The sequence below is a fragment of the Scatophagus argus genome, chromosome 17 (assembly GCF_020382885.2).
Source record: "Scatophagus argus isolate fScaArg1 chromosome 17, fScaArg1.pri, whole genome shotgun sequence".
In the NCBI taxonomy this organism is placed as follows: Eukaryota; Metazoa; Chordata; class Actinopteri; family Scatophagidae; genus Scatophagus; species Scatophagus argus.
This window is the reverse complement of record NC_058509.1, coordinates 15,308,277-15,332,729: the sequence shown is the minus strand read 5'-3', so window position 1 is coordinate 15,332,729 and position 24,453 is coordinate 15,308,277. Positions and strand designations below refer to the sequence as shown.

At 40.9% G+C, this 24,453-nt stretch overlaps 1 protein-coding gene across 1 annotated transcript in view; it reads right to left on the bottom strand.

Annotated features, from left to right (window-relative positions):
* The window catches only part of dlgap3 (discs, large (Drosophila) homolog-associated protein 3), a 118,546-nt gene that overhangs the window by 36,969 nt on the left and 57,124 nt on the right, over window positions 1–24,453 (bottom strand). Inside the window, exon 4 of the mRNA XM_046417738.1 lies at window positions 11,762–11,837. The gene's annotated coding sequence lies outside the window, so the exon portion shown is untranslated. The remainder of the gene's footprint in view (window positions 1–11,761; window positions 11,838–24,453) is intronic.

Genomic DNA, 24,453 nt, shown 5'->3' with positions numbered 1-24,453 from the left:
GAAAGACCATTGCTGCAGCAGTAATGACACGGTGACATTAAAGAGAGCAAACACAAACACAGATATAAGAGATATGTACACTAAAGAAATGAAAGTAGAGGATGACACAGGATGAGCTCCAGTGCCTTTCAATTACTGTCCCCTCTCTCCTTATGCTCCTCCAGCTCTCATCTGAGACGAAGCTGTGAAATTGAATTGCTGAGCACATCTTGACAAACAAGGCAACTCTCCACCTTGCTGCCAACAGAAGGAAGGACCAACACTGTGACAGCGACAGCACACCCATGTCAGAGCCTGATAAGTTCAGTAACTGTTGCAAAGAAAACAGGTCTGGGGGCTTAAATCAAAAGTACAGTAGAGCAGCTGAATGAACCTGTGAGGTGACAGGTGTGATTGGTTATGGCTCTGTGCTCTAAGGCACTTCCCAGAATCTGGTGCTTCAAGAGGTGCTTGTGGACAAATCCAGGTGCAATCTTTTTTTTTTTTGTTAAATTACTACAAAAATAACTGACTTCTTCTTATGAAGTAATTCAGTTTTTTGTTTTTAGAAATACATTTGTTTTATTGCAGAGTCTCAGTTGAGAAGACTCATATCGCTCTCAGGTCTCTACAGTCAACATGAATCTATAGCCAGCAGCTGGTTAGCTTAGCTTAACATGAAGATTGGAAACAGGTTCAAACAGCTCACCTGGATGGGTCCAAGTTGAAAAAATCTGCCTTTCAGTACCTCTAAAGATCATTTATAGATTGTATGTTTATTTACAAGAACCAAAATGACATTTTGGACAAAGTCAAGCAAGAGTATGCCCATTTCCAGTGTTTATGGAAAGCTAAGGTACATACCGCTGGCTGTAGCTTTATATTTAACATACACATATGAAAGTGGTATTTGACCGGCAGACAGACTGTCTCACACCTGCTGGTCTAATGATTTAAGTACAGAAATAGTCCATGCAGCGCAAATTGGTCCCTGAAGGTATTTACTATTTAGTTTTTAGTGAGATGGTACAAAAAATTAAATAAATAAATAAAAAAAATATATTGAACAGTCTCATTCTTGTATCCAGAGTGTTCTAAGATTGCAGTACGTGTTAGCTTGACATCTACTCCGTCACAAAAAATCTATCACAAAAAAAAAGTTAACATTAAAAGTAATATACAATTGAAACCTGGCGATTAAATGAAATAACTGATGATTAAGCCACTTAGGATCAGTGGAAACAAATTATGAACAAAAAATTAACATATCACAGTTTCAGTTGTTATGGTGTTAGCATATAAGTGCGTAATTATTACACAATGAGCATTCATGCTTCTATCCACCAGGCAAATGGAAGTGTAATATTCACACTGTGCGCTCTGTTTTGGTTTCCACCAAGCCCTGGGGGGAAAATGTAGCATTTTAGCTGCTAAATGCTACCAGTTAGTTGCTAAATTTCTTTGCCATTTGGCTCTGTGCAGGTAGGTTTAGATGCTGGCCTGCTTATGCTGTTCCACTCCCCACTGTGTGTTTGCTGCCCTGAAGTGAGGCATCGTAAAGTGGGCAGTCTGCCCAGTCCTGCTTACCCTCAACCATTCCACGCCCACCCCCCCACCTCAAAAGCCCTGGGGCAACCCTTGGGCCTACCAAGCTTCCTCAGGCCCACAGTTGGTGATCTAGTTTTACAAGCTGACACATATGGGATCCCTCTATTATTCATACTCCAGAGAGGTTGAGTATTGGAGTCTTGCACCATGGTGCCACAGTGGGTTGGGTTGGGGGGGGGTTGTTGTTGCTTTTGAGTTTCTGCATCATTGCAGTGTGAGAATTCGTGCGTGTGCACTCTCATTATTTCTGGATGATAGGGGTGTTTAATCTTGACATGGGGTTATGTAACATATGATCCCCGCACAGCATCAGATTGTTTATAATAAACTAGCACACATACAAACAGACACATTAACACAGGGAGCATGGCTGAAAGGCTCTATATGCACACAAAAACTGCCAAAATACAATGCAAATACAAATGCATATATTAGTGCAAATACAATCACAAAGAAAGAAGGACACACAGGCTGAAAAAGTGGACCCTGTCTGTACACACACACATATATGCACACACGCACACACACTCACACACACGCATACTTATTACTTCTCTCTGCTTGTACATGAGTGGGCCTCCTGACCGGCAGAAAGGAGCTGGGAGTGAATTACAAACCATTATCCCTTGCGCTAAAGCAGTTACAGCAGAAACCTGAGAGCCCTCACTGGAGGGAGTTTGGTGTGTGTGTGTTTGTGTGGGGATGGGGGGAGGTGGGGGAGAGAGTAGAGAGTGAATTTAAGACAAATGCAAACGAGGGGAAAACAGATGGGAGAGAAGGCAATGCAGGGATAGAATGACAGGGAAAAACGTGGTGAGTGGTGAGGAGTAGAACGACAACTCTTGACACTTCTCTGTCATTCTGTGTGAGATGAATCTGGTGTTTGTCTGGTGTCTGGTGCATGTGTTTCAGGTGTGTTTTGTTCACTCCCCACTCCTCACACACACACACACACTCCACCATCACTGCCACCACCAACATGCTCCCGTCTTTCCCACTGTCCCATTTTACTCTGTCACTTTGTCACAGGTTCATGGTTTCCTTGGAAAGATGACATCATATTAGTCACAGTGTTTAATCAAATGTCATTATCATTTCACAGAACTCTCTTTCTGTGTGTGTGTATGTGTGTGTGTGTTTGTGAGTGTGTCAGTAATGTCACTTCCACTCTTGGCAGGAACAGATGATTTATCCCTATGGGGACTCATCTCACAGCTCTTTGAGAGAAAATATGAATAAAGAAGAGGGGAGAAGGGGTTAGAGATTTAAAAAAAAATGAGAGATAAAGAAAGTATCTGTGTGTGTGTGTGTGTGTAAAAATTCAAGAGAATAAAATAAAAAAGTTTGAAAGGGATTAGGGAAAGAAGAGGGTGAAGCAAAATAAATGAACAATTATGAAACAAAGGACAAGAAAAAGAAAGGACAAGCAGAGTGACGAGGACAGGAAGTGGAGGGGAGGATGCCAAGCGGCGATGTCCTCGCAGGGTGGGTATGGAGTAGCAGTGGGGGTGGGTGTGAGCTGGGGATAATCCTTGTATCCCATTGTCTCCTGTTTTCAAACCAATTATTGTCATCTGCAGCCCCATGAAAGAGAGTTAATGAGGGGAGCAGAGCTTTGCAGTGTCAGGGCACAGTCAGGGGAGGAAAGATAAAAAACGAGGGTGGAGAGAACGAGGGGAGATGTGGGAGTGTGGTGGTGATGCAAAGGGATAGAATGTAAAATAAGTGAGAGAGAAGAGAAAAAGTCAAGTGTCAGGGAGGGAGGCAGCTCACTGATGCATTTTGTATGCCCTACACTGTCTTTACTCTCTTTCTCATGCTCAGTCACGTCCTGCCTCACAAAAGCCTTGCTCCTTATTTTTCCATTTCCCTAAAAGAAATGAAAAACTAATCATTAGTGTTTATCTGGTTTTGGATTGCATTTCTTTATATAGACAGCTCACCCAAATATGACTAACACGCTAATGTCATAAGTTTTTCCAGGACTTGTTGCATTGCCTTTTTTACTTGCTGTACATCACTCAGTCCCATCCAGATTAAGTTTCTCATGTGTCATTTTAGGAATGTACAAAAACGAGAAAAAAATTTCAAGTGGCTTAGTACAAAAAGCAAGAAAGTCCGCATATGGAATACACAAGGGTGGATGGATAGCTCAAACAAAGGACTATAACCTAAGAGACTGGTTTCATGTCCTGTTTGAAACCAAAAGTCCATCCATCCATCCATTTTCTATACCGCTTATCCGTCAGGGTCACGGGGGAGCTGGAGCCTATCCCAGCTGACTACGGGCGAGAGGCGGGGTACACCCTGGACTGGTCGCCAGTCAATCGCAGGGCCAACACACAAAGACAAACAACCACACACTCTCACACTCACACCTAGGGGCAATTTAGAGTAGCCAATTAACCTAATGTGCATGTTTTTGGTATTGTGGGAGGAAGCCGGAGAACCCGGAGAAAACCCACGCAGGCACAGGGAGAACATGCAAACTCCACATAGAAGGGCCCAGACCGGGATTCGAACCTGGAACCCTCTTGCTTTGACAACAGTGGCGACAGTGCTAACCACTGCACCACCGTGCCGCCCCGAAACCAAAAGTCAATGCTGACAAATGATTAAAGTCACCTGACTTCTTCATCCTTGTCTGAGCTTGCAAAACTCATAAAATGCAAGCACAGAAAGACTTGTGTGTGTGACATGACTCATGAAATTTGTATTTCTTTGTACACCATATGATTAGATCACATTGACTTTTCCCAGTAAGCGTTAGGGTTAGCAAAGCTAGCACAACCAAACCAACCATTATTTTATCTCATTTCATTGTTTTAAGAAATAGCTTCAATGTTAAGTGACTTTCTGAGCATCATGTAACAGCAACAGAGTTACAACAGGGTTGTTTTTCATGTGAAGACTTTGTGATCTGCTTTTGAAAGGTGTTAAATACAGTCACATGGCCCCTTGCTCAATTAACTTCTGCCAGTGAGGAGCAGCTTTTAGCTTCTCTAGTTATTTCAAGTTAGCTTGCTCGACACTGGGTATTCTTGAGGAGAAGTTTGACATCTGATTTACAGTGACCTCAGGAGTTTAAGATCTGAATAAATACAGTTAAATAATCACAATTTGTTTTTGTTGCGCAGAGTCTTATGTTCAAGTGGTTTTGATATTAATTTAAGAAAGAGCATTACTCATAAGACTTTATCTATCTTTTGAAATATTTGTCGAGCTGTACATTCTGAAACACCATGTGAAGAAGACTTAAATGAATTATCTAATCAATGAATCTGTGTGTCTGTGTCCAATATGTCATGTTTTATGTCTCCTCTATGCACTCTCTTGAGTAAATTCATAGTTGTATTATACATGCATCACACTCAAGGCTACCACAGGCTTCTCTCAGAATTCACTTGATAGGTTGTCTGCTATAGGGTCCTTTCACCATGGTAACCATACCTGCAGCATGCCATTTTTATCTTCAATTCATTCATTTACAGTGTGTCTACATCACTTTATATGTTTCTCCCATTCACCCTGTCAGTGATGTCTGATTCTTTATCTAGACATTTTACATCAACAATTTGTTTAACAAAATAATATGGACAGATGTTACATTTGTGTCAAATAGTGTTTGCTGTATTTTGCCTAAATTACTTTCAATATTGTTAAATGTGCCAGGTTAAAAATTAGTATTATTAAATCTGGAATTCTTACTATACTAATAGAGTTTTATCATAGTACAATGCAATGCATATAAAGAACAGTATAATTCCAGGTCATAACATATCCCAGTTTTTAACTTGTGTGTCAATGTCACAGTTTCCTTTTATTTGGATGCAAAAGCAAACACATCTGAAATGTCAGAAATAACCCATCATTGCATAGGAAAACTGTGTGAGTGCACAAATAAGTAAGCATTTTAAAGTTGGTGTTTTTCTTCAAATTTTATGCCTTTATGTAATAAGAGTTGGACAACTGAGTAAGACAGATCGGGAGTGACATGTAACAAAGGTCAGTGAACAGGCTGGTTTATTATTTTGTAGTTCACCATCATTATTATTATTTTTTTAACCTCTAAATGAGGGGTTGTTATTGTTTTGGATGTCACAGTGGATGTGAGGTAGATTTCTGCTCTTAAAGTGAGCAAAGAGTGATGCCAGCTTTCATTTATTCTGTGCATAATTCAGAGAGGAACATATTCCAGTTCTTCTTATATTAACACTGTTACTGGAGTCAGTTACTGGTGACATTAGTCAACGTGCATGTGTCCTGTTTGTGTGTGAGTTGTGGTGTTTGAAGCACATGGTGTTTCAGCTGTGACTGGCAAGGCAGGTCACTGTGGGAGCATAAATGCTGCGTGACTGAGTGACTAGAATTTGCAACAGCCTCCCCATAGACACAATACAGACACAGTCACTTGTGTGAAAAACACACAAACACACACTCACAGTGTGCAAGGCTTGAATGTGTTGAATTTTACAGTTTCAGAATTGCACCTACTTCACTTTACCAGCTTGTTTCTGTGACAAATCTGATCTGTTTTAGGCTCAAACCCTCTCATTACCTGCATCGACAACTCACTCCCAGCTGAAAATGAAATGTAGTGTGAAAAGCTGCAGCTGAAGAACAGATATAAGTTGACAAATGAGAATGTGATTTTATCTCGCAGGCTTTTGTATGCGTGATTGTGTTAATAGAGTGTGTGAGATGGAGAGAAGGTGGCAGAGAAAGACAAAACCGGAGAGATGCTGCAGCAGTGATAAAGTACAAAGACAAGAGGAAAAATGCTAGGAAGCTTTCACCTCCCCTCGAAAATCTCAACGCTGCATTCTTGTCACTTGCTCACATGATCAATGAGAGTATGTGTGAGGAATAAAAGAGAGGGAAAAGGACAAGATATCTCACTGCTCTTAGTCAGCAGAGAGAGAGTGAAACAGATGAGAGACTGTTATTACTGCCCAAGATTGACCCTTAGCGTAAACACTTGCATACATTCATTACGATATGTGCACATTCATTAGTCTATATTGTTTAAAAATCCTGTGAGAGCCCACGCAGCCCCTGAACTCCCTCTCATCTAATCAATGTAAACACTAACACACCATTAAAACAGGATCAGTCGAAGCGTAAGAGCAGCTTTGTTGGTTGATTATGAGCTAACACAATAAAAAAATACTTCTTGGCAGGATTACCGCTAATCTGCGGCTGCAACACATTTCATCCTGTGACATGCATGTAATTGGAAGAATGATTATTAAGTGTCTTTTGTATATTAAGCATTCACACCAGATGATCAAAACAAATTTGCTATGTATGGAAGGTTTGGAACTCATTTTACTTGATTTAACATAAACAAAAGTTACAACACATGTCACTGAGATAGGTGAATATCAGGGCTTGACAGCAACAACAACACAGAAAGGCTCAGAAAATGTACAGGTGTCCATACAACACTTGACCAGCTGATAGTTTGTACCTGACTCTGCTTTGTGCTGATTGGCTGCTGAAACAGGTGACATGCCTCATATTCTCAAACCAGCCACTGGTAACTTGACAAACTGAGAAACTGAAACTGCATCAGCTACTTTTTGTCAAGCTGAGATAGGTCAGTTCACACTGCTGCAGTTTTTCTCTTCATATTTCTAAAAAGGTCTCTTCTCATTGTAGGTCTTTGGTCTGAACTGGGTTTACAGAATCTACGGTCATGCTAGTGCACTAGGTACAACGATGCTTTAAGCTAAATGCTAACACCAGCATGCTAAGACTGCCTTCAACCATAGATTAAAAACATGGGCCCTTCATTCATTTGACATCATTCATTTCACGGCCACCATTGCAGGTGGCAAAAACAGCCTCGGGTTAGCATGGCAAAAAAGCTGAAATTGCTTTTGAATTGGCATTTGTCAATGTAATATCATCCAGCAAGAAGCTGTGGTAGCCAGTTTATGTGCAAACAAATTCTTGGTTAATTGTTTGTTATGTGAAGACTGTGATTCTGGATTGCCCATGTGGAAACTTTCCAGAGTTGTTTCTTGTTTGTGACTATTGTTCTACTGTGTTCTAGCTTTCAAACTCATTAAATTCCCACTGAAACTGGACTTCCTAGATTGGTTTTTATGTCTCACTGGTACACAAAGAAACAAGCCTTCACCCCCACAGGGCTGTCTTCTGTCTCAGTGCCCACTGACATGCTCACAGTGACAATGTGTACATGCTGATATTTAGCAGGTATAATGTTTACCATGTTCACATTAGTTTAACTCGTTAGCATGCTAAAGTGGTTCAAAGTGGTGCACCAACTGGCTGTCTGACAGTGTCATACCAAAAGCCAAGAGAGGTTTGTAAAAGTGAAATGCAAATATATCTGTTCTTCACTGCTTTTGGGACTGCTTTTCAGGCTTCACTTGGCACTGAATGGCTTTTTGTTGACATTTTCTGCAGTGACGTCCTGTGCCCTGGTCGTTATCTGGCTTTACGCAGAGCTCTCTGACTGCCAGCACTAATTCTACACATTTAATTGGCCATCAAGCAACTGAAAACTCTATCACTGACTGATTTTGAGCTTTTGTTTCTATGTTTGAATTTTTGTAATAGTCCCAAGTGCACACAGAGAGACAATTCTGAATCTCAGTCGGTGTTTGGACCCTCCTTTCACCTGTGTCTGGCTCAGGTGTATTTATGTCGAAATACGGGTGAATGCAGGTGTGTAAGTGTGTGTGCTCTAAGTGATGGGTGCTGGTCATGCAATCCATGCTGCTGTCTTATTATCCAGATGTGGTAGAGGGCTTTGATTGAATCATATGAAGGCTGAGACAGTGGCTGCCCCCCCATCTCTCCCTCTATTGCGTGCGCATATGCACACACACACACACACACACACACATGCACGTGCACACACACACACACACACACACACACACACACACACACACACACACACATTGGAATCCCTAAGCTTCATTCTCTCCTTTTTCTTCCCCTGTATGATATAAGACTCCAGTTGTTCAGAACAGATGCGCCCTGCTTTCAACATTGATAAAAGATATCCATAAATCATCTGGAGTGAGGGGAGGGTGGGAAGAGAGGGAGAGACCAAAAGGGTTGGAGACAAAAGCAGAGATGGACAGATAGAGACAGTGATGCTGAGAAACAGACAATCAGAAAGAATAGAATATCACAGTCATGTTTCAAGTTAATAATACTTATGTTAACTAACACTAATTTTCATGATAACAAATGATCACTGATTCCATCTTCTCTTCAAAAATAAGACGGCCATGAAAGTTTTGGGACAATTGTATATGTCATTTTAACCAGCATTAAAAAAGTCACTGGCTGAGTTCAAGTTGTTGACTTTTCTGTGGATATAACGACAAAACCACCCGTTTTAAAATACCAGCTACAGCTCTGCGGAAGGGGGACACATTTATTACATGTTTCTTTGTCATCACTTTTTTTTTTTTACTGTGTCCATTTTCCTGTCAGCAATACAAAGCAGGAGCTACAGTTTTTGACAGTGACAGATGGCCCTCTGTTTGTGCAGCTCGGAGAAGAGGCAGGAGAGTAAATAACTTTTTTCTTATCTGAAAAATTACACAATCATGTAAGAATAATAACAAAAGCAGAGTTTCTTTTGCAGTGGTGACTGCAGTATAAAACAAAAAATAAAGTACATCAAATAACATTATTCCTGTATTAAGTTACTGAGAAAGGGTTTGGCATGCAGCACTTCTGCAGAGAGAATAATTCTCTTCCTAATTCTCTTATCTGCTGCTGATAAGCTGCACTGCAGATAATCAAGAAACACAATTGATAACCTGTTCTCCTGCAGGCTCACTACCATCCGCTTCCTCACAGCTGTACAAATGAACTACACATCCTGATGTGCTTTTTAATGAGATGCTGTCCTTCAGTGCTACAAAAAGGTGCTGTTTGAAGTTTTACTCTTCCTGGAACCACATGCTGATAGCTAGGAGACTGGGGACAGAGACAAAGCTTTCTGCACATGCAACATGAAAGTACAAATACACACATAAATGCAATAATGTATGCACACCCACACAGAGACAATCATTCAGAACTGGCACTTGAGTGAAGGGGGAAAAAATGGAGAAAAAAATGGAGGGAAGTGACTCATCTCTGCAAAATACACCTGGCATGACATCAGTGTAAAACCATTTAAAGGAGTTTACTGTGCTGTAAAATTATGAAATACATCTCAGTTATGTGTGATGATATTTATCAATAACAATCTTATACACTAACTACAGCCACCACATCTACACCCAGTTGAACAAACACGCAACACATGCTTGACAGCGTTCTCCACCCGCTACACGAAAACACCAAATGATGAAGTTTCTTGTGTAAGAGTAGCGTTCATGTATCTAGAGGTCCACAGACTTGGATGATCTCAGACAAGCAGCACTGAAACTGCTCTTGGAGCTTGTGGTGGCCTTTAGCCTTAGTAAGACACTTGATGATGGTCATTCCTTTCATTTGTCATTTGTCTACACTTGCATGTAGTATGTGCTTTATTCTTTGATGAGTTTTGTTAAGTCACTGAATATCTTTCCCTAGTATAGGACCCTGAAACTGAAGCAACAAGTGAGGGGGAACAAGGAAACAAGGAAAGTAACTAAGTAGATTTACTCCTTCTACTGAAGTACAATTCTGAGGTACTTGAAAATGAGTATTTACGTTTTTACATTTTAGTAATTTTTTAAGGAAAGTCTAATGAAAATGAACAGAAATTTGTGGAGCAGAATTTTGTTTCCTCCCCTTGCCAAGTCTGTTAATCATCTTATTACTGCTCAGATTGATAATTCTGTAACTAAAATGGTATAGACTATTAGACTGTAACTACAAGTAATAATAATAATAATTACACTTTACTGATGTCATCAAACCATGAATTCAACTGAATGTGGCTACAGTACAAGTGGGATGGGTCACACTGAAATGCCTCCACACTTCTTCATTCATCACCTTCGGCTATTTCATTATTTTGTTATATTGGGACAGTTCATCATCATGCATTAATGCTTACACAGCACTCACACTTGTCAGAAGTAATTGCCCTGTGCTCGCCCTGATTGACAGCAATGACAGGTATGACCATGGCAACAGTGCAAAACCATGTTAACACTGAGTACATAGGGCTTCAAGTTCCTACAACATTTTAAAAAGCACACACTCACACAGGGCACTTTGCCCTTCAGTGGTTCTCCCTGTAGATAGACATAATTGGACCCTTCAGAGCTCCATATTGTCTCGCTAATCGAACTCAGGACAAAAAAAAGGGAGGGATGCATGACTTTATCAGCTGAACTGGTGATGGATAAATAGATGAATACAGAGGATAAGTAAATAAAATGACAAATGGATGGGAGGTAAATGGATGAAAGACAGTTAAATGGCTTTAACCAATTAGAGAAGGACAGTAGATCTGTCAAGGGTACTTCCAGACACCAGATGAACTGAAGAGCACTGGCATCTTGGCAGTAAGAAAAGACTAAGGAGAAAGGAGGGAGGGGAGAGGGAGAAGAGAGTGAAGAAAGGAGGAGACTGAGGCTAAGAATAGTCGTACAACCTCGGGCCAGCATAATCGGTCGGCCCTGCCTGCTATTTTTTACTTTACTACTGTGCCAGCCAGCATTCAACTCCTCTTTCGCTCCTCTCTTTCTGTTTTGCTCTCTCCATAAGTCCTTTTCGAAAATGTGTGGTCAACTTTGTCACGTCAACAGCCTGCGAAATAATCACTGCATTCTGTGACATCTGAAAAGCTGCATTCCTGACCCATGCATGGTAAGTACAGCTCAGACTGTTGTATGAAGTGTTTGGCCATGAATGTGGATTGCAGCTTCAAATGCAGAACATCTACAGGGAGTAAGACAATCAATACGGTTTCACACATAAGATCAAACACAAGACACTGGAGGTCATGGAGAGAGAACAGAGTGAGTGGCATGCGTCTGATCCCCACTTTCTTAGAGCTGCTTCACTGACGTGGGTTAATCCTTGAGAGGTTCCACTGGGAACTCTCATGAGCTCCTCCAGGAGATGGATTTCAAGGACATATGAGACAGAAGTGGGATTTATATGTAAGGGTGCAGGTAACAAGTAGCTGCAGGAATTACGTGTGTGTGTTTGTGTGTGCACATGCATACTCTCTACTTACCACAGTCTCATCAGGAAAAGGTGCTTCATGTCTTTAAGTAGAAAGAGCCGACTGAATGAACTCGCTGTCAATCACTCTGCAGAGAGCAACAAACAAGAAAAACATGAGAAAAGCTTCAATTGCAACGCTATCGTACCCGGCAGAAAGTATTGAGCTCCGACACTCTTACATTCTCTACTGTATGTCCCTCCCTCTGTCATGCTGTCATGGGAAAAGTACCCCTCCCCATAAGCTCCGGCCTATAAAACAATCCCTGGTGAAGATGCAATGTGGTGGAAAATGTATGGCTGTGCCTGCTCGTCCCAAAACAAGAAGCTCTCCTGACTGCCTGGTCTAATGCTTCAGTTCCCCAGGTTGGAATGTTAGGCCCTGGACCCACAAATGGAGGGAGGACAGGAAGATATGATATGAGAAGAGGCAAGCAAGGGAACAGTAGAGAGAAAAATTAAAGATGGGAACAAGGAGTGAGAGAATTTCAAGAAGGAGAAACCAAAAAAAGAGGAGGGGATGACTAAGAGGCTAACAGCTTAATGGAGTGTGTGCTGAGTCCAATTACCTCCTAAAGGTAGAAGAATGTGTGAAATCATTTAGCTCAGAAAAGACACACACACATACACAAGGTTTATGCAAAAATAACACTGAGTGTGCCACCTGACGGGACAACATGTACCTGTGTTCATACCAACAGAGATAACAAGGCAACAGAAACGGACACGTGTTCCTCATTGCTGTGTCTGAGTGAGCTGAATGCTAAATGCTACCAGGCTAATGGAGGATGCCACAGAATTCTGCACACTTTATTACCCTTCCATTAGCATTAGCTTTAGTCCAGTGATTACTGTTAGCTGTTAGCAATAGCTCCCTGGGCTTTTCTCTTTCTGTCATATTGTGCCTCATTATAGCTAACACACACCCTCAGCATGTGTTAGTTTGAGACTCCATGGCAACAGTGTCCGATATACTGCACAGATTAGATTTACACTCTTTGAATCCATCTGCAAGATGACTGGATGCATTCCTACAATTCCCAAATGCCACAACAAGAGTCTGATTTCATTTTAGCAGTGTATCACCAGGTAATTATGTTTTGCTAAGCAAAATAGAGTTGTGTCATACACAGTCGCATTTAGACACCGAAAGGCATAGTCCATGATCACAGAAGGGTTTTAATATGTATTGTGTGACATGAGGCGCTGTATCCTTGCCAATCCTACACGGAGGATCTGCCGCTGTCGTTCGTCAAGTGGAGCATGGCAGATGCTCACGAGCTCCCATTGATTTGCCGAAAAGTGTGTCTGTGTGTGTGCGAGTGTGATGTGTCGCTAGCTAGCTACAGAGATAATTAGAACACAACTCTTTTGCTGTCCCTGCAGGCCACTGATCCAGCTGCTTTCGTCTAATATAGGTCAGCTGTGACAAAGCCCTCAGCATGGACACTGATCAGCTCTGCTAGCTCTCTCATACACAAAATATGCAGTTCAGCTCCTCCACAAACACACACATGGGGAGGCTCGCTCTCTTACATGCACGTTGGTGGTATATGTGGCGTGCATGGGCATTTAACACCAAGACAAATGCAGGTAAATACTCACAGTACAACATGTACATTAATGATGGCAGACATAATGGGTGTTTAGGTTCAGAGAAACTCACTCCCTTGGGGCTTCATCTGCTCACCAGTTTCCAGCTACTGCTGAAAAACACACCGCCCACTTCACTAATACCCCAGATAGTGCAGAGGAGTAACTTCACGTCACCATCTCTCACAGCAAAACAAAATATTGTCAGACATAGTCAATGGAAATTCATTCACATGCTAAAAGTCAATACCAGACTGGAAACTGTCTTTAGTAAACTTTCTGTGACATTAAGTATGTGTGTATAATACTCAGTGGTGTAAGAACTGCATTAGTTTATAGTTATTTGGCACTGGGAATATAATGTAAGTAACAGAAACACACTACATTAAAAATGTACACAGCAAGTGATAAATCCATTTAAACCCGGTTTACTAACTTTTCTCAGATGGTCTTTATGAACACTACAGTAACCAATGTATATACAATATGTTAAAACTGAGCCAACAAATTCACCACTTTGGACTGCATACATTTCACTCTCAGTTACCTGAACCACATTCATCATGTCTTCTGAATCTGCTATCGGGTACGTGTTCTAATAAATTTGATTTTTAGCTCTGAAACATAACAATATACTATAGCTACCTCAAAACATAGAAACACACCAAAAAATGGCTTTTCAAGTGTAATTTCAACAGATATTTTGCTGTTTTGTGTGAAGTTGTCTAGTGGCTCTTAAACATAGTTTAAATTTCATATGATATAATATTTTCATACTTTACTTTATGTCATACCTACATGTTAACAGACTGTCTTTCCTGAGAGCAAGAGAAATGTTATTATTTTGCTTATTTTGCTTTGCTTTTCTGTGAGTTTTGCAGTTTCACCTCTCTTATTTTTTCTTTCAGTACAACCAGAAGAGCAATTTTATACGAACACTTTGTTCTTTGGCAAGAGCTGCGGGACTCAAAGTTCTCCCCTGCATACCCTCTAAAAATGCAGAGAAGGCTACAGCTTGGTTAACAGTAAATCCTCGATATACAAAGTTGCACTTTTGTGGTACACTCAGACTCATTCTGTACTTCCACACTAACTTTTAGTATCTTGTATAGTCCAGCTACCTGTCACCAGGGGTCACCTCACTGAGGGCCCTGGGGCCAAGACTACAGAGCTTGATGGGATGTAAACTGAAGAGCAGCTGGGATGAAGAGGAGTGAGGCAAAGAAAGGAAGAAAGCAGTTTTTCTTCTTTTTTTTTATCTATGCACTGGCCCGCTATTTCAAAGGCCACATTTATTAAGTGACACCACTGATATACAGAGTACAACTTAAGAGTGACTGCTTTACCTCCTCAAGTGCTTTGTTCAACTTATTGTATTGATGACCAACTAAACAGAAAAGCTTTACTATCTTCTGTCTGCTTTTCTACAATGGTCTCACTAATGGGGCAGTAATTGGTTCAAATTACAAAGTGAACAAGTGGTAGCGTAGCCTTTGGGGTGGCTTGATTGAAAGGCTCACACTATGTCGCATTGCAGGAGAGCCATGCATTTTCTTGACTCTGATCACCAATTTTCTTCCTCATTCAGCCTCTCTTTATTTTTTCTCTCCCTACACATGCCTGGAGAATGCAAAGCTAGCAAGTGGGATCATGCAGGGCTTTAAACAACTGCGGCTATTTATGCAAATACGATCAATATTTGATAGTCCCCTTCTCTAATTCTCTCTCCCTCCCTCTCACTTCCTCTCTCCATCTCCCTCTCTAACAAGAGACTGCAGTAGGGGCATTAATTAGGCCCAGACATGCGCCAAGGATTCCCCACAGGGCTGAGCAGCAAGGCCAATTCATACCGGGCCACAAGAGGACAGATTTGGCCTGACCACTGCTATGAGGAAACAACGAGAGACTGCAGAGACAGCGATTGCCATACAGCAGTCCACAGCAACCCGGCTTAAACATATCATTTGTAGCATTCCTCCAAGAAAATGCCTAATGAGGCTTTACTTAAATATTTTGTTTAGTTGTGTACTTACATTATTCCAGATGTTCCCAACCATGTTTCATTTGTTCACCTGTCACTATAAGGGTGAGGGAGGTTGTGGAAACTTACAAAAAAGATTACCTTCATCTGTGACTGTCTCTATCCGAATCACATCATCAGCAATGGTAGTGGTTTCACAGTGAAGATAACAACTCCCATGATTCCATGCTAATTCACTAGTTCATCAGCTATCTCCTTTGTTTTCATGCTTTTGATTGAGAGACCCCCTAGTGGCAGAAACCACATACTGTGAGTTTTCAATACAAGCTCTATTGAACTAACTTCCCAAGATAATGAAATAAAAGATATACAAGTATTTGTAATGTACATCTTTCCATTTTCATTTTCATTATTATGGCTGTTGATGTACTGTTGAGTGGACTGACGCTTAACCTGCCCTCCTAGTTAATGTCGCTATGACCGTTAAGCTTTCTGTTCTCGCACAACACATACACAGCTTACAGTGATTCAGAGTCATTTTCAGAACAATTTCTTTAATTTTCCAACTCACAAGACAGACAAGGCTTCTCATTTCTAGCAAGCAAATGCTGATTTTGCCGACATGGCAGCTGGCTCTGGCTAGCTGGCTAATTAAGTTAACTAAGCTCCATTAGTAAGTTGAAAATAATGTTTGACAGTCTTTTCCATGTTTCATACTGATTGCTTATAAAATGAGAATATTATAAAATACACACACAATATTCTCATAAACAACAACAGAAGAAGTGGGGACCACACTTTGATATAAAAAATCTATTAATTAGCCTAATTAGCCCATTGTTGATTAATATTTCACTTTCATATTTATTATATCATTCATCCATCCATCCATTTTCTATATCGCTTATCCGTCAAGGCCGCGGGGGAGCTGGAGCCTATCCCAGCTAACATTTATTATATTATTATTTATCTTAATTTTATTAGCCTATATCAATATAAACAAACTTCTAAACTAAAAACATAGGACGTCCATAAGGAAAGCTACAGTATTATACTTAACTGGAAAATGCTCTCAGACCTCCATAAGGCTGCTGTCAGTGCTCAGTACAAAACTGACAGGTCAGTTAAAGAAAAACATCTGGCCAACAAAAATAAACATCTTTTATATCTAATAGTTACTCTTAGTGATTTTCCTCCTGTAGTTCGGCCAGTGTGCTGCTGTCGTCTCCAGGGAATGGTCAGCCTGGGATCCAGGTCCATGGAGTAGAGAGGATGGAGTTGGAGAATAATCTTATTTTTTTGATTTTTTGAATTTTTGACTTGTTGTGAGGGGTTGGTAAGCTAACTGACAGACTGGGCATTTTCCACTGGTGAGTGGGAGACTGTAGCGTGTACTATGTGTTGTTTCAGTGGGTCTGCACGTCTTGCAAGAGTCTTGACAGTTTAGAAGAATACAGTTTGCAGTCTGCTCCAGTTTCATCATCATCCTAAAATGTCTCCAAACTGCTGACATTGCTCCTCCATCTACCTGCTAAGCTCAGCTGATTAACACTACTCACTCTGCTGTACAAGTGGCATGGGCTTGTGGCTTTGGAGTGATATATGGTTGTACTGGAGTAGTTTTATGATTGATGATTTTATGATGTATGGGTACATGCACCAACACCTGATACTGGTATCAGTATAGATGTAGCCCTATCATAATCCATGTAGACATTCCTCAGTGAGCTGTAGCTAGTCCTAGTATTCTTAGTATGGGAAGGAAAAAATGTAAGATCATATTTATTATGAAACATGTTTGGCAAAGCAGTGCTTGAGAGCAAGTGAAAGTATGAGGTACAGGGAATATACATCAACAAAATATTCAAGTGTTTTCTTTCTTTCTTTCTTTTTTAAAGACCCTTTGTAAACAGCACTGTATTACTGTATTCTCAACTTTAGGGCAAATGCTGAACTCAGAGAGTCCAAAGGTTTAGTTCCATTAGCAAACCACTGTCCTAAATTTAGGACATAACACATACTGTATATTCTTATTAACTTCTTAGGGATTTTCACAGGATTAGGTTCAGACAACCCAAGCAACTTCCTTAACACCAGCCATTTCCAATTAGATCCTATTAACAGAACACTGACTTCAGCTCTGCAAACACCCTATAGGGGATTTCCATCAGCTTAACAGAGAGGAAAAAAGTTTAATAACAGTTCCTTCCACATAGCTAGAATATACCATTTTTTCATAACAGTGTATCATGAAGTTGCCTGATAACCCCCAGATCCTACCAACACATATCTACTATGACATATAGTTAAGTATCATGCCAATTAGATGTATATACTGCAAGGATCATAACATTTCTAGGCGATCATATATACTGTAAAGGTCTGGTGCACCCTGCCTGCTAAAAGGAGCTCTTTTAAGCTGCGAGTAAGATCACAGCGCTGTAGTGACTGCATGGGTCAGTCTTAGAGACAGAGGGAGAGAGAAGAAAAAACGAGATAGGGAGGGAAGACAGCAAGGAAAGGATGAATGCATAATGATCTATGAGAGCAGATGCAGTTGTGCTAGAAAGATGAAGAACAGAATAAAAGAAAGATTCTTATGAGGTTAACAGAATGAAGCATGAATGGTGAACTCAGATAAAAGGTTGCTAAAATAGACAGAAAGATTATTTCTTTTGCTGCTCTCATACAGACTTCAGTGTAAGGGCTTGGTCAATGCATTTCAATGGAATCTATGGATTTTTTTTGATTTACCAGTATTCATCAGTGTAGGCAACGTAAATTTGTGCAGTAATGTGAGGTAGATATTCGACTTTGGTGAAGTCTGATGCACAAATTTGTGCCATTGTCCAAATTGCTACCATTTTGACAGTGCTGACCTTTAAGATAACCGAAGACTCCAAAATGGAGGAGATTGACGCATTAGCTGTGTAGTACCATGAAATCTTAAATAACCTTGCCTTGCTGAGTACAAACTGCTCCACAAAAGAGATGTAGCATGATTTGAATGACACCATCCCACATAAGAGAGAGCAAAGGGTGGATGAGCCACAGAGGGGTGAATAGTACAAATAGAATTAATGTGAAAATGCTGTCTTCATTATTGACAATCCTTCCTGCATGGGAGGAGAAAGCACAAGCTGACCGCTCACAGTTCTTAATGTCTACATGTGGTATCCCCTTAGTGCTGGTGTGCAGGTACATTTTTGAGAAGGCATATATGACCACCATATCCACTTACAACCTTACAATATATCCACCTTTAAGAATCTTATTATGTCTTCAAGCTACTAGTACAAATGAATGAATTTCACAGTGTGTATTTCTGGTGTGAGTACCACAGAACAAGGACACTTGGGGATACCTTGACCGACAACAAACCACTAATAGTCTCAGAAAAAAAAAAGATTTTTTGATCTTTTGAGTTGTGACACAGAAGTGTTGCTGTTGCATGTTTTTTTGATGCTTTGAAAGTCTTCTTGCATAAAACCAAGGTTGCATGAAATGCCTGACATCAGCACTAGTGGGGAATTTCACCCTGCTGGCCTCTGTATGACCTTTTTCAACATCCAGACTGTCACCTTGCCAAATCCTCTCCACAAGAGCATCTGGACAAAGATCTTGTCAGTAGAAACACACACACTTACAGACAACTGGATACAAAACAAGCTCCCCCATCTCTCGTCTTAATGAGTTTTAGAGTCCTCTGACTGTACACAAATCAAATGAATTTACCCGCCCGAGGCTCGCCTGCAGACACACTGCGCATTAGAGTGAGATGGTGGTGATATGGTGCTCTTAAGCTGGCACAGAGCGGCATGCGTAAATCAGAGGAAGCATTGCTGAGCTGAAAAGACAAGGTAAAAGGAAAGAAGGGCACAGATTGGTTCAAAAGAAGGTAAAAAGTGTTACAAGGACACAAGGAGAAAGGTTGAGATGGATCAGGGCAATGAAAAGCTGAGGCAGAGAAAAAGAGGAGACAAAAATCTTCTTTCTGCTTCATCGGGTTTCGTGAAACATGTATTATTGACCTGTGCATGTCCTGTATATGTGTATGCATGTTCTTATATGAATGCACATGTATTTGTGTGTGCGCACAGTTGCAGCTGTGTTTTTCTTTACGGCCGTGGATTTTTATGGGTGCAACCACACACACGTATTCTCTGCAGTCAGGGCAAAACACTTAGAGCTCGGCTCTCTCTCCACTGCTCACCTGACAGCGCACCATTTTTCATAGCATTTTCACTGCTCTCGCTCTCTCTTTCTCTCTCCCTGGACTTTTAAGGATCCCTTGGTTCTCATTAGGTGATTCCTTGGCAGCAGCTGAGCATGCTGTGTCTTCTTCCTTTACTCTCTCAATCAACCCCTCAGCCTCTCCCCCTCACTGCTTTTACCCTCTCGCTACCTTCAGTTTGTACAACTTAGGCCTCTTTTGCCTCTTTCCCTCCCAAAAAATCTGTGCTCCACCTCTTCATTTACTGCTTTTCTACCCTTTCCAAGATGAGGAACAACAGAGCAAAACAAGGCAACAACAGACCACAAACAATGACCTGAAAACAAATTTGCCAAGTTCACTGTGGCCTGATATTACCTCTCATTATTCGCTAGTCACAGGCGGGCAATTTGGAAAATGACTAAAGTTATGATTAATTCATTCCACTTCTGCTGGTGAATATAGCTATAGCAATGGTGCCCCTGAGCATCTAAACAATCGCTATCTTTCTCATTATTTTTAGTCAGACCTGCGAAAGATTTGCTGCATGTGTGGGTGTTAGAACATATTCAAGATGTATGCACACGCATGTGTTCGTCTCTAAAAGTAATTTTTTGTCCACGTCCCTTCACCCGAAACCCAATCCCAAGCTTGCTAATGCATTATGGATCATTAGACAAATGCACTGACGGCACACTGATTACAGAAATGAATGATGCATGCCGTGTTGCCCTATGGTGTGTGTAAGTGTGCGCATTTGCAATTGTGTGCGTTGAGATGCACACAGAAAGGTCATTTAATAGAGACAGACTCAAGGGAATGAAAAGGATGTCCATTAGTGGGAGACTATTGGTAATACGACACAGGGGTGACAGATTGGGTTTACGCCATCATCCTAAACCACGTCATGATGTTCAGCTCAGTCACCTGCAGTTAAAATAAATAGCTGCAACCATATTTTCTATCCGCAAAGATGCATCAATCTGACATAAAAAAAGAGAAAGATCCGATGAAAACGTTGTTTTTTAACTGTAATTGCTGCGCTTCAGTGATTCAAATTTATGTTCTTATGTTTGTAGCCTGCACCAAGTTCAGCTACCCTTAACACTTCACGATTAATCAATTGACACAACTAACGGCTCAAACACTCTCTACTGTCACTCCTTACATACAATCTGACACTTCCTCCATCTACAGTGCATATCTCTGGTGCTTCAGCTTCAGCCCAAATTTCAATGGCTTTCATCGTTTACGGTCCAACTGACATTTCAGCTGCTTTCATCTCCCACGCTTCAACTGCTCAATGCTTTCAGCAACTGCACTCTGACTCATTTCAACTGCTTTCAGTTCATACACTTTACAAGACACTTCAAAACCTTTCTGACTTTCCCATTCAACATCTCAGATGCAGAACATGGACAAAATATTTGAACCCGTTTGCAGTTTAATGTTTACATTTTCTTCCAAAAAGATTTTCAAAAACACTTTCGTATTATGCCTTCGAATAAGTGGCCCCATTCATAGCACTCAGATAAAACTTCATGGGAATTTTGAATAATACCAGCTATCAGCATTTAAAGGTGGCTTCTTTACCTCTCAATGAACAAGTCAAATGATTTTAAGCAACAAGGGTTCTTTGGATTTATTTTTAATCAAAGAGAGTTGGCTATTTCAGACTTCCTCTCAATGTTTCCATCTACCTACAATGCTTGTCTGACTTAACAGTATTCACTGCCAAATCAAAGGGCGATAAATGACGACACTGGCTCCCCACATCTCACTTCAGCCAATCAGAAGGGCAGATTTGCACAGAAGGAGGGAGAAATGAATGAATCAGAGCAAAGCATAGGGGTCATGTCAAGGTCACAGTTGATATCATGGTGCAACGAGGCAAGTGAAGTCATCAAAGCCTCATTATTCCTTTCACTCAGGTCTGCTCGGGCAGTTTGGGTGTGTCTGTGTGTGTGTGTGTTTCACAGTCTATTTTGTGCCAGTGTACAGAGAGAGTGCACACTGAGCTCGCTTTTGTGTGCTCGTGCATGTGTGCAAGTGTATATTTGTGTGCACAGGTGCTAATTGAGTTTAAAATTCAGCCGTGCAAAGAGGCACACAGCACTTGTGGTCAGACGCTGTTCAGGGAAAAAGGACACATCATCAAAAAGTGCACCATCAAACAGCCCCGCTACAATGGAAGGCATTCAGGAGGAGCCAGAGAGAGACAGAGAAGGAGAGAGACGAAGGAAAGCATTAAAACATCACAATTAAATAGAGTATATCTTTTCCCCTTTTATCCACTGGACAATCATTATTTACTCTTAAAACATCTTTTCCATTTAAGTGAGAGTCCAAAAGAGAAAATGTGAGTATAGACAAGCAGGAGAGAAGTTGATCTTTCTTTACACCGTCACCAACCTGTCGATGTTCATACCGACAGAGCCGCTGGGCGTAGCATTTGTCACGGGCTGACTGACTCCCCTGCAATTTGCACATTCCTGTTTGCATATGTGCATAGGTTTGTGTGTCTAATTACAGTTTAACGAGCCTCAAAAATTATTGCGTGTGTCTGTCTGCTGTTTGGGGAGTCAGTCAAATCTAAACAGTCATTTGCTGTGTGTGTGTGTGTGTGTGTTTGTTTATTAAAAGTAAGTGACTGCGTGACCTTTAAGTGACACATACACACCGCACACACACACACACACGGAAGAACAGCACACTGAGTGTCATATTGGGCTAATGCATTGCTTTTGCAGATTGAAGGCTGCTTAAAGGCCAGCACTGTCACAGCTGCTTCGTGAGCCTCTGAGGTAACTGCTGCACCTACTTGCCACATACATACACCCCCACGCATCCTCTATGGACACTCATTCCAACAAGCATGAAGACATGGAAACAAAAACATCCAGTGCATCTTTCTCACGCGTAAGCCGGAGGAAGACCCCAGCTGTCCTTTCATAATGAAAATGTTTGTTCATGTATGTGTGAAAGATAACAGCAAAATAAATGCAAACAAACTGACCTAATGGACCTAATGCCTGCATATACCAATTCTCTGGTGTAAAACAAAACGGTGACAAAGCCCGTTTGGAGACTATGCTTGCATTTAAACATCAATTTTCTGACATGTGTATTCAGCTTATACCAATTAGAAGGGGAAAAAGCTACAAAGACTATAATTGCACTGTAGTTGTCGTGCACATATAGCAGAGGAAGAAAGAAAGAAAGAAAGAGAGGGACTAGACACTAATTAGCGGATGGGAGCCAAGTGCCGCTAAGAGTTTTGACAATGAGGAATGTCGTAATTCCGAATCTTCATTCCTCTCTCCTCTTCCATCCTGTTCCTCTCATTAATTGGCTGTCACACTTCTGAGTGTCTTGATGTATGTCTGGTATGTGTGTGCATGTGTGTGGTGATTGTCAACATCAGACCGCTGTGGGCTGCGGTTGCATTGAGAGAACCAGCCACATCATTAGAGAGAGGTGATTATCTTATTCCGTGTGACGATACTGACTACATTGGTGACCTACACACACACACACACACACACACACACACACACATATAAGCCAGTTTCTTGTCCTCTGTTTCCATCAATCTGTCCATTTTCTTTTCAAATCTTTCTCCTTTCTGTCTTTGCTGGCCCTCACATTACACCCACACTTGAACACACACAACAGGGTTTGGGGAGTCAGACAAAACAGCAATGAGTGGAAGAATGTGGAAAATGCCACCCAAGTGATAATGAAGGAAAGAAATGTCAATGTGGGCGTGTTAGGTAAGTGCCCCCATGTGTGTATATGTCCACACAATCCTGCTTGTGGGATTGCAAAAGTTTAGAGGAGACAAAAAGAGAAAAACAGAAAGTTAAAGAGACTTGATAAAGAGTCACAAAGAAAAGAACATATTAAAAAAAGGGAGCGTTGACTCATTTTCTCTCCTACCGAGATTCATCTATGGGCTGTGCTATGCCATCTTTGCTGTTTGGCTTGTAGCCCTTAAGCAATACAGAGATTAGCGTAAAATTTGTTCTGTGAAGCTCCTGCTGTACTATGTGGCTGTGATCTAAAAGAATCTATCTCGATGCATTAAGACCTGAGGGAGATCTCTGTTAGGAGCGAGGAAAAAGAAAGAGATGAAGGTGTTCGGTAAAAACAGTTGCTACAGAATTTGGCCTGTTAAGTCACGGTGTAAGATCTCTTTCAGTCTTTGCAGAAGGTCAGAGGATCAGAACATATAAAGGATTGCTATTACCTACATGTTACCTGGCAACTTGGGAAAGTAACCAAACACGCTTTAGCCATCACATTATGTTTGGGAAGGAGGATGTTATGATAATTAATCTGCTGTATAATCATTTGCTGCTGTTAAGCGGAGGTTGTCTAAGGGAACATTTTCTGTCCGACACTGCTTAAAGCTACTTCTGGCTTCAACCTTGTTACTTAGTAACACAGAAGTTTTGCTTCCTCTCAAAGTGTTTATAAAGTAATTTTCTAACCATGTTTATTGCTCTTCATACCACTGATTACATCATGCTTCAACAATGAAAGATAACATGGAAGATGAGAGATAAAAACACTCACTCACACTCAAGCAGAACAAAGCAATGAAACAATCTCATCTGCATTTGAGTCTCAAACAAATGTGGCTGGATTATGTACTAAAAAAGCTGGTTATGTTACTCAGTCTCTTTCGGTTTGGTCTTTGGTGGGGATTTTTTGTTTGTATTTAGGCCTAGCTGACATTAGACTCCATAGAAATGCTACTAACATTTGTCGTGAAGTCCAAACTGTGACGGCTATTGCTTCAAATCCAAACAACATTATCAGGCTAATTAACCTATGCTTGATATATCATGGTGTAAGCCCATTAAGACTAAATTAACAATATCAACTACTGTTCAAGCTGGATGGTACGACTGAA